The sequence below is a fragment of the Phalangium opilio genome, unplaced genomic scaffold, assembly GCF_054372755.1.
Source record: "Phalangium opilio isolate 3A_F unplaced genomic scaffold, DU_Popi_V2 ptg000088l_1, whole genome shotgun sequence".
NCBI lineage: Eukaryota > Metazoa > Arthropoda > Arachnida > Opiliones > Phalangiidae > Phalangium > Phalangium opilio.
In genome coordinates, this window is record NW_028324193.1 from 2879987 (window position 1) to 2891591 (window position 11605).

Here is an 11605-nt window from a genome sequence, read left to right on the forward strand (position 1 = left end):
CTCTCGCAATGTTTATTTTTTACGCTAAGGCTTAGCGTTGGCTGTGACAAGAGGCTAGTTAATTAAGTTAATAGACGGAAATTTTTGGAGTTTTTTGTTTCAAAAGTATGGCGAAAAGATTTGGGAGAGTTACCCACCGACAACGCGAAATAATTCTTGATTACATGGAATCGAATGAAGGTCTTGTAACAAGTAGATTTAGCGCTCAATTCACCAAAAAGACGTTAGATACATTGTGGGATAATGTAACGCTTCGGCTGAATAGCGAAGGAAATGGTGCGGTAAAGGATGTTAAGAAATGGAACAAGTTGGGAAAACCAAAATATTACCTCTCCGAGTGGAGATGACTATCACTACCCCTTAAACAACCTAAATATATGCATCTATTGCTTTTACTGATTTCCTCTTAACTTAAATTATTATCTTTCTCCATTTTATTATTAATCAGTTAAATACTCACAATGATTGGCAAAATCAATCTCCTTCAGTAATACGTAACGCTTAAATATATTATTTGCCAAACAAAATTAATCGAGCAAATTTATCGCTTAATTTCTGCCGTTGAAATTCTATCAAAGAGTGATTCAACTGTTTAAAAAAGGTTTTTCTCGCAAATAGGGCGCTATCATATCAACCGCAATTCCGTCATATTTAAAAAATGTACATTGCCAACACTTTTAAAGCTAGGTTCTCACTTGACCGAAAATACGACGGAAACCCGGCGTAACTTGAGTCGACCGAAAACTTTAACGCCGAGCACGACGGAATTGCCGTTCCGCCGGTTTCGGTCGGACTTAAAACGTGTTCTATTTTTTCGGTCGTTCCCGGCGTAAATCGTGTATGTCAGCCAATGAAAATGTGCGTTGTAGTGACGTCACTATCATATGTCCCGGGAAATTTCAACATATTTCGCAATACGCGGATGGTGGATATTTCATTCACCAAATTTTCTTGGTATCCTTGATGTTGCCGCTTCTTAAATATATCCCTTACCGAAAACCGCCAAGTAGCACTCTCTCGATATAATTTGTACACAGTACACTAAATTTATGTGATTATAAATACATAACGTATTTATAATTTCATTCGACAACTCGGCATCACTGAGGTCTTCCATTTTGTTTGTTTACCTTTTAAACTACTTCAGTATAGAGCCCTCTATGTTTAGATCTCTCGAACGATCGATAATGGTCACGTGACATAATAAAGGTTCCGCTTCGTTTAACTTACGCTACAAGTGAGAACGCTCTACCGCTGACGGCCAGCGTAAAGTAAAATTTCCAAACCGCTGGCGGTTCCTTTCCGTCGAGTTTTTCGGTCAAGTGAGAACCTAGCTTTAAGACACAATAGTGGAAGTTTTAGTCTCATTTAAAACATGTAAAACAATTATCTCATCTACAAGTAGCTTACCAAAATAAATGTTCTATATTCTTCATTTTTGAAAATATATTTTTAAGCGTTTATAATGATTACTCTCTACACCTACACTAATCTTACACAAACAAGGAGTATAAATCCACTAGTGGAAGCGGTGTTTTTATTGAAAATATATATTTTTAAGCGTTTATCATGATTACGCTCTACAGCTACACTAATCTTACACAAACAAGGAGTACTATAAACCCACTACTGGAAGCGTTATTTTTATTCAAACGTAAAACAATTTCGCTTAAGTTTATCATCTCTAGACATCCGTAAAAATGTCTAGACATCCGTAAAAATGTCTCTATCACTCCTAGGTAACTGTATGCACAGGATTTTACGACATTGTAACTCAAATTCATCTGATTATGTTTTAACAAGGTTAAATCTAACTGGGAGTAAGATGAAAGGACTAGAAGCTTATCTGTCTTAGGAAATATGAAATTTTATCTTAACAGTTCGTTAAATCATAAGTTTATAACGAAAAAACGCGGAAGGGGAAAACGAGCAGACAACAGAGATTTTTGGGGGTAGAAGGTTAAGAGCGCCATCTCTCGTCCGTGCCAAAGTTGAACTTCCTCTCGAAACGCAATGAGAAAGTGGATAAAATAATTAGGCCTGTGCGAGTCCAGTTTTTTGGGCTTCGAGTCGAGTCTCGAGTCTTAAAAATAGCTCTTATAGAATCTCGAGTCGAGTCTTTTAACTGGTATCGAGTCCTCGAGTCCTAAAGACAGCTTGAAAACTACGTCTCAAGCCCAGTGTCGAGTCCTGATAAATTATTTCATGTCAAAATCAAGGCTAAATATTTTCATATCTTTTATTTTTTACTCTTCATTTGTTCAAATATCACAGCTTGGATATAAAAAGTAACAAACGTCAATAAACATAATTTTAACTTTTGGTCAATCACATGTTTTCTTTAAAATCGAAATCGGTAAAAACCCACTAGATGCCGCGCTCTACTTGAAATTCCGAGTCACCGAGATCAAAGGAAATACATGGATAAAGGATGATCGTGATAAAATTTGTTTTCACGCTAGAGGGTAGGCAACTCCCTATCTCCGAAGGCAGCTTATTCGATATATACTTTGTTGCAGCTTGGGTTGTCAGCACAGGTAAGCTAGGCCTCTATGTAATTTAGATTTGTGCGTGCTGACAAGAGACGAAAGAAGAATAAATTCTTTTTCCATGGTAAATATTTTTGGACTTGATATGGTGTTATGCCTCGGTTCGAGTCCTGCTCGAGTCCAGTAGCGAGGATTTTTGAGCACTCGAAATTATTCTCAAGTCCTAAAATTTTGATTTTGAGACTCGATCAAGCACTCGCCTTTGATCGAGTACTCGCACAGGCCTAGGTTCAATGCCTAAACCTTGCCACAATTTGACTTTGTACTAATGCACCTTGGAGAGGAAATGATTAACTCTTGCACCTTCAGCGGGAATATAAGGCGGAATCGGTACAAATTGACGATCAATTCTACGTTGACGAATTCTTTGCCTTCTAGCTCTTATTCGTTCTCTTGTTCTTTCATCATCTTCGTGTCCACTGTCCTCGTCCTCCGTTGTTGTAAATTCATCATCTTCAGGCTGACCGTCCTTGCGCCTACGCAAGTTATAAAACGTGCAACATGCTTTTATAATACTTCCAGCCGCTGTAGGGTGATAATGAAGGGTTCTAAGCCCCAACAGGCAGCGAAAAATTTGTTTTAAAACTCCACTACAACATTCAACAATATTTCTTGTTTTAATTAGAGCTTTTGTATATGTTTCCTCTGGCGAACCTTCCACAGCGTTCAAAATAGGAGTCATCATCCATGGCCTTAACGCATATCCGCTATCTCCAATCAACCATGAATTTCTTCGACCATTCGCGTTTGAATTTTCTAAGTGGACAGCCACTTGCGATGTCTTAAACACTTGAGAATCGTGAGCCGATCCCGGAAACTTTGGATTGACATTTAGAAATCGCATATTTTTGTCACAAATTACTTGGACGTTTAAAGAATGGAAGCCTTTACGATTGACATAAAGGTATTCTTTGTACTCTTCGTCTTCAGACGATGGAGCTATAATGGCAATGTGCGTTCCGCCAATTGCACCAATAATTCCTGGGAATCCCACAATTTTGTGAAAACCAATTTTTACATCCATTTCTTGCTTGTCTATGGTTGGGAAAACGATTTCCTCAGGCATAATGATGTCGCTTATAGCCATACTAACCGCTTTGACACAGCGGCTCACTGTAGCTTGACTAACTGTCAAAAACTTATCTTGACCGATGGCAAGTTGGTAACAACCAAAAGCAAAAAACCGCAAAGCTATTAGAATCTACGTAAGAGAGTTAAGAAACATTATCTTTAAGCATCCTGTGGATTGTTTTGAAATACACTCACCTTTGTGTCAACGGGAATACCTAAAACGTGATTTCCGGAGAGTCGATCACCCAAGCGGTCGCATAAATAGTAAGCAATCTCCTTGTTCACCCGAAATAGCTTTTTAATCGATAATCATCCATTTCAAATGCGAAACTCCTATCCCTTATAACTCTTTGTCTTCTTAAATCTCTTCTTGGTAATTGGTGAGCTATTAATTCGCCTTCACCGTCCGCTAACTCAGCTAAAGCTAAAATTTCCATCCGAGCTAGTAGACCCGCCATTTTAAAATTTCAACTAGCTATCACTTATTTCGATCCTTCCAGCTCTCAAGGAGAGCTCAAACCCTCTCCTTACGTTAAGGAGCGTTTCTGATCTTTAGAAAGGACAAAGGTGAAAGAGAGAATACCAAAACCATACGTTAAGGAGTACCTATATGCTTAAGGAACATTTTTGATCCTAAAGGCTCGTTTACATGTGCGCGAGAAATGGAAAAAGTCGAAGCGTAAAGCTGAGAGATGAGGCGTATTGGGGTTTGCGTTCCCTAGGCATACCGTTTACAAACAAGCGAGAGCTTTTTAAGTCGCGCTTGTTGCTCATAGATGAAGCGGGTGTTCGGAATAAGCTCCGATCTGCCGCAGTAGAATCTTCAGCTCGTGTTTGCTTCTCGCAAAGAGACACTTGCTTTTCGAAGCCAATAATCCCCAAGGACCGAATATCGTCTGTTTTTTTTTTGAGTTTATCTCGCGACATAGGCCTAGGCACCCCCAGTTATAACCATGTCTTTAAAAGAAAGAAAAGAGCAGGATAAAATTTTAAGATCTTCTATAAAGCAAAAGGACATTGAAAAAAGGAATATTTGATAAATATGATGATGAGTTATTGGATGTTGTGGGATAAAACGCACACTGATTACCGTGATAGAAATGTGATCGCTGTGAAATGGGAGGAAGTTGCTGGCCATATGAATATGACTGGTAAATAAATATAAATATGTATAACTTGAGACATTTTGTAAAACAATATCAATAATTTCCAGTTAAAGATGTTAAGTCTATGTGGAAATACCTTAAGGATCAATTTAGAGTCAATTATTATGCAATCACCAAAACAAAATCTGGTCAAGAGTACATAGAAGAACAAGACGTAAATCTGGTTAAATGGCCATTTTTTAGGCAGTTAATGTTCTTAAAAGATGTAGTGGCTAGGAGAGAGTAAGTTGTTTTAATTAATATACCAGTTTGTCGGAGCTAAGTTATTTGGATAGTAAATAGTAATTTTATTAGGACATACTGTTACGTCGCATGTGGCCCAAAAGCCGAATCAGTAAATTATGGAGGCGATGGAAATGAAGAAGATCGTGTAAGTACAATGGGGTATTTGGAAGAGCTTAATAAAAAATATTATTATGTGAACCTCTTTAGCTATTAACGGCAATTGGCACAGATTCTGAAGGAGTTCCACGAATGACCGAACCTCTTGAGGAATATGTCATTCCTATTGAGTGTGACTTGGCATTCGAAGTTCATGAAGAATCAACCAACCCAAATGCTATTCCTTCCACTTCAACCACCAACCCTTCCACTTCAACCATCAACCGTTCCACTTCAACCATCAACCGTTCCACTTCAACCATCAATCCTTCCACTTCCACCATCAATCTTTCCACTTCCACCACCAATCCTTCCACTTCCGCCACCAATCCTTCCACTTCCACCACCAATCATTCCACTTCCACCACCAATCCTTCCACTTCCACCACTAATCCTTCCACTTCAACCACCAATTCTTCCACTTCAACCACCAATCCTTCCACTCTTGCCAGTACGTCCACTGCCTTTCCTCCAACATCAACTGCCAAAGATCATGAAAATGATAAAAGGCCAACAAGAGCATCAACTGCAAAGCCGCCAAAGAAAAGGCGCACTCTTGACGTCGAAGATGTGGATGCGGATTTTGACGAGCAAATTAACAAGATTGACAGCTATATAGCGGCTTCAATAGCGCATAAATGTGATAAAAATGTAGAAGGTAGATCTGAAAAGTTTTGTAGATATTTGGCGCACTTATTAAACCTAGTAATAGATGACGAAAAAAGAAGTTGCGAAAGGGACATTTTAGATGTGGTTCACCGGTACACGGAACGTACAAAACAAAGCAATAATTAATGTGATAATTAAGAAATTTTATTTTATCATCATGCGTGTATAGTTAGAATCAAACTTGCGCTCTACTCTTTGTATCAAACTTGAAGAAATTAAATATTGCGATTGAACAGTTTTTATTAGTGCATGAAATTTTATTATTGTTTGGAATTGAAGTTTTTGTTCCTTGAAATAGCTGGCATATTAATTATTTTCACGGTTAACACCAGGCATATCGCACTGCCAAGGAACTGCGCCTCGACATTGTTTTGCTGCTACTGTTGAATTTCGAGCAGATGTGCCTTGTAGATTAATGAAAGCGTTGTCGGGCTCCTCATTCCAATAACCATATCTATGGTTTCCTAAACTATCGGTGAAATCAGCGAATTCCGCAGGGCAATAGACCTTTTGAGACGTTTTCAGATGGTAGGTAGTTATGGAGCAAAACTGTTGCCTTTATAACTCTGTCTGCGTTATCTGGTGCTAGAGTTATAGTACGATGAAATATCCTCCACCTTGCGCCCAAAATTCCAAAAGCGTTTTCACTGCAACGCCTGTGTGGAAATAATCGTCCTTAATATTCGACTGTATATATTTTATTATATTTTCAATATAATCATAATGATATAAAGCTACAAAATATTTACCTAGCTCTACTCAAACGGTAATTAAAAACTCTACATTAACAGTTTAATTCCTTTGAAGGGTATGGCCGCAAAAAGTTTTCTTGTAACTGAAATGCTTCATCTCCAAGAAATACATAGGGCGCAGTATTCTGACTTCTTGGTAATTGCGAAGAGGGCGGAAAACACAGTTTTTTACTTTCAAGTGCAGCACCTATTGCTGAGGCTTTGAAAATGAAAACATCTGAATGAGACCCAAAACCACCTATATCAACTGCTAGGAATTTGTATTCGGCATCAACGACAGCCATAAGTACAATCGAATTTGTACCCTTTCAAAAACGTTTTGGGCGCCAGTTTGTAAGCCCTACAAAACTGGTAGGCTTACCTAGAGTGAATACACGTACTTTTATAATCCAAATTTATTATTGACTCACCCAGCCATCTCTCAAAAATATTACAAAGTAAAAACTTTCTTTAAATAAACAAAAAAAGTGCTCGGGCCTTCCTCCTTCGTCGCTGGAGCCAAAAGATATCTCTCGTCCCCTCGGTCCCTCCTTTTATAGACACAGGGTCTCGAGTCGGGTCTAAGGGTTCCTTCCCCCTTGACATTTGGTCAAGGGGTTAAGTCTCTGTCGGGATTCCGACGAGGACAGTTGCGCGGTGCAATAGGACTTTCTTAGACCCCCTGATAGTTTTACAAGCGTATGCTCGTTCCGCTGCTACCCCAAGCTCGCTAATTTTAACGATATGAGGAGCAACGGCCTACCAGGGGTAACGCCATTTCGCGTTTGCGATATGGCCGTTACAACTCCCCCACCCAAAAATTACTTATTGGGCAAGGCTGCGTTCCTCTAATGCCGGGAAGAAAAGGTCATCCTCCTCTTCCCTGCTGCTGAAATGGTCCAGCGCGTCCGAGAATTCGGACGAGCTCGACGGATCCGATGACGTTTCCGACCACCTGGGAACCGCGGCTGCGGCCCCCTCATTCCCCCCACTCACCCCGATGAAATCATCAGGGTTGAGGGTCCCACCCCAAATATCATTATTAAACATTAAACCTCTTGAAATATAGCATTTACCTTGTAGTTGTAGTACAAAGAGCCTCTGTTTCCAGGCTGTTGAATTACTACGTGTTTACCGTTAACAGCACCGCAGCAATTTGGATATTGCCATTGGCGGCCAAATTCATACGCAGCGTCTTTCCAGGTGGTTTCAGATGGAGCCTGTGATTTCAAATTAAAAACTAGTGTCTAAACATAATATAACCGCAACTTACTTTAAGGTAAATTGGCTGTAGGATCTCCCATAATGCATCACAGGTCTCTTTTATTACAACATGGGCTGTTGTTTTTCCAATTCGAAACCCATACGCAATACTGATTAGGCTATCACCAGTTGCCAAAAACCTGTCCGACAATGAAATTATCAACTGAAAATTATGAGATAATAAAATGGTATTACCGAAGTGTGATAGCTAATCAATGAGCTGGCGAAAGAGCCTCACGAGTCACGGGAAACCTTTTTAATCTTTCAGCCAATAATTCCACTAATTTATCAAATAGCTTTGGCGACATGCGGGTGAAATTTTTGAAATACGCATGGTCAGATTGCCTCATCTTTTCAAGCTAAAAAATTAAATCAACTTTATTCTCAAGCTCAAGTAGAGAAAAACTACCAATAGTTCAGCCTTGACCAATAATATAAAATAACGTACCACAGTGTGGAAATAGCCTTCATTGTTTCTATTCCTCCATATAGGATGTACCCACCAGCGACGTTCCATCCTGATTTTTACCTCTCCGAGTGACGATGACGTCACGGAGAGGTACTACACTGGACGTGTCTGTGTGTGTGTGTCTGTCACGCCCCACGTGACCGCGTTCGCAGTTTGCGTATCGGAGCAAACAAGTTCCCAATTTCCGGACTGCATTGACAGTTCACTGAAATTTGGGTTTGTCTCCTCTGGCTATTCTACTTGAGTTCCCACACCACCAGTTTTGGTTTTCGTCGACTCCCCATGGACACTAGTTTGTGTATACCACATACACACTAATCTACCCTCATTGGTGTCTAACAACCACCATCTACTGGTCTTTCGTCTATAACACATAGACACCAATCTGTAACATTGGCTTCTACTCCATCGTCGTCTCATTGGCTGGCGGATCTGTGTTTGGAAAGTAAATTCGTCTCGGCTCGGAGACGTTTATTTTGGTTTCTCAACTTGTCTTTTTTGTAATAAATGTCGCTTCTTTTTTAAAAGCAATAGCTTCTTTTTAAGTAGGAGAAAACAAACCACCGTCGACGCCATTTTTATTGTTTACTTTCGACTGATGGGCAACTCTGCAGTTTCGGCTGCTACCACTCAGCTCGTATGTCAACGAAGGAGCGGGTGGAGCAGCGGGAACAAAAGCTTTTGGCAGACGCGGTTTTTTTAGGCGCGAGAAAAAGATTCGACTTTCAACTTCTACTTTCCGCTTTAAGCTTAATTCTCGCGCACATGTAAACGAGGCTTTAGAGGCTCTAAGGATCGGAGTAGAATAGGACCCCAGGTTCCGGATGAGTTTCAGGTTACGGACGATTGTCGTCCATATCAAGGGAGCGTCTTTCTGCCAGTGAAATAATGGTCATCGGTATTTCTTCAGGAGGTGTCTTACAATCTTTTGTCCAATGTGGGCCCCACAATCGATACATTTTAGAGAGGAATCTTTTCCCCTTTTTGGAATGAAAGAATCCTTTTGGCGATGTGACTTTTGTCCACAATTGAGACAGTAGTTTGCATACTCATCGCAAACTCGCTGGGCTTCTTCCAATTTGGAAGGTGACTTTTTGTTCCTTTTTGAAATTGTGCCTCCTTCTGGGGCCTCAAAATAAACGGGTCCAGGTCTCTCACCTTCAGCCATCTAGAAATGAAAAAATTTAGTAATTTCTCTTATTTGCCTGGGAGATAAACTAACACGGGAAGACAGAGATTGGCTCTCGGGTAAAGGAAAAATGTTGTCTGGTTAGATTTTTTATTTTATTATTCTGGAGGTAAACTTGGACCTCATAAGGTGACCTTAATCTTTTATTGTCTGGAGGGCGATAGTAAATATCGACTTCATTGCCTCCTGACCTAACCGTTGCCCTTTTGCACACCTCTCGTCGCCATCCCAATCGAAAAGGTTCTAAATAAATATCGGGTAAGGTAGCCCTATTTAATTGAGGAGTTCTCGTGGACTCCGATAACGTGGTCGATGATTTTTCAGACGCACGCAGCGATTGGGATTGCGATTGACAAAGCTGTTCAGATTTTAATATTTCTTCCGTAAAACTAAAATTCTGTTCAGGTGTTAAAACCTCTTCTGTAAAAGTAGAATTCTGTTCAGGTAGTAAAATCTCTTCCGTAAAAGTGGAAGTTGATTTATGTAGCTCAGGTTCCGCGACTGATTTTTCATGATCAGACGGGGAAGCCTCCCCTGCCGCAGAAGGCGGACTGTCGTTAGATGGATGATTGAGCTGGAACGCTCGCATATCGTGGTTAGTATGGAGTAGGAGAGAGGGTCTTCAAATAGGGCCATGCCCGGTACTCTATCAGAGTCAGTTGGTTGATGAGAATCATCTGGAATGGCAAGGGGATCTGTTGATCTGCTGCTTGATCATCCAGAGTAGTTGATGTCGAGGTATGAGGTACATCTGGAATAGCAGGAATGATCTGTTGATCGGCATCCTGATCGTCCTGAGGAGGTGACGGTAAAGTAGAAGATGATGATGAATCAGATGAAGTTGTTGAGAAAGTCGCCGTAGGAGGGTGGTCCGCGGTACCACCGTTCGTTGAGGGACTTGGCCCGTGATAAAGCTGAGAAAGGCCACGGGCCACTAAACTAAGAGGACATTTCAGCTCTAGCTTTGCCTATACGAACGGTTTACCTCTTCAAAGAAACGGGCACCTATTTGAGTTAGGAGGGAAAAAGGGGGTCGAACCGGAACGAGTAACACGAAGCGCAACGCCATCTACCGTACAATAGACTAATTACATGAACTTTGACTCTGTCAGTCTGTCTTCTGCTACTATTATAATAGCTTTAGACCTGTCTCGCTTTTTAGTTTTGAAGTATACTTCTTAATTTAACTCTATTATTTATAATATGTGCAAAGCATTGTGTATTCCATAACTGCAACAGCGATAGTCGCTAAGCCTACAGCACTAAGCCTCATATGCAAGGAGTTTGGTTTATACCCTTTCCCAAATAAAAAACTAAACATATATATATATTAAATTCAATGAATAAACTGGCTAGCAAAGTATAAGAACGGATTTACAGTGTACATATTGCGGTACAAGATGGTTTTTAATTTTGTACATAAATACTAACATATTTCTTAAATAACTTTGGTACGGCGTACCTGTATTAGAGTTTGCAACCGCTTTTGTGGCCGACGAATATTTTGTGGCTTTCGTTATGAATTTCGCGCAAGAAATATATAAGGCGTGTAATTGTGAGAAGGTTGTTTTGTTAGCATTCCCGTGAAAGAGATTACCGTAATCCATCACCGGTTTAATGCAAGCAATATATAACATCCTTAGTGTTTCTGTGTCTAGGTGGTTTTGCAGTGGCTTGAGTAGCCATATCCTTGATCTGACCTTCCTTGAGACATAATAATTTTGTTCCGTCCATCTTAATGATTCTTCAATCCATATGCCCAAATATTTGTAAGATTTGACTCGCGCTATTTTTCCGTAATATATACTATCCACAGCTTCTGCATGCTTGGTCATTTTGGGTTTTGGGGTAAAAAGCATGAATTTAGTTTTTAAACCTTTGGCAAGTTTTCTTTATAGACAGAAATATACCCATTGTTTATGCGTTTCATGATTTGACTAGCGAATCCACCTTCTACTACTTTGTAGTGAAGTTGTAGCACAGGACTAGAGTCACCAAATATATTTGGTACTTCCATATTTATTGTATTTAATACTTCTAAACCCTCTTCACTAGTTAAATTGTCTTCCATGCTACTTTTTACAATACAAATCAACTATTAACCCAAGGCTTAGGAA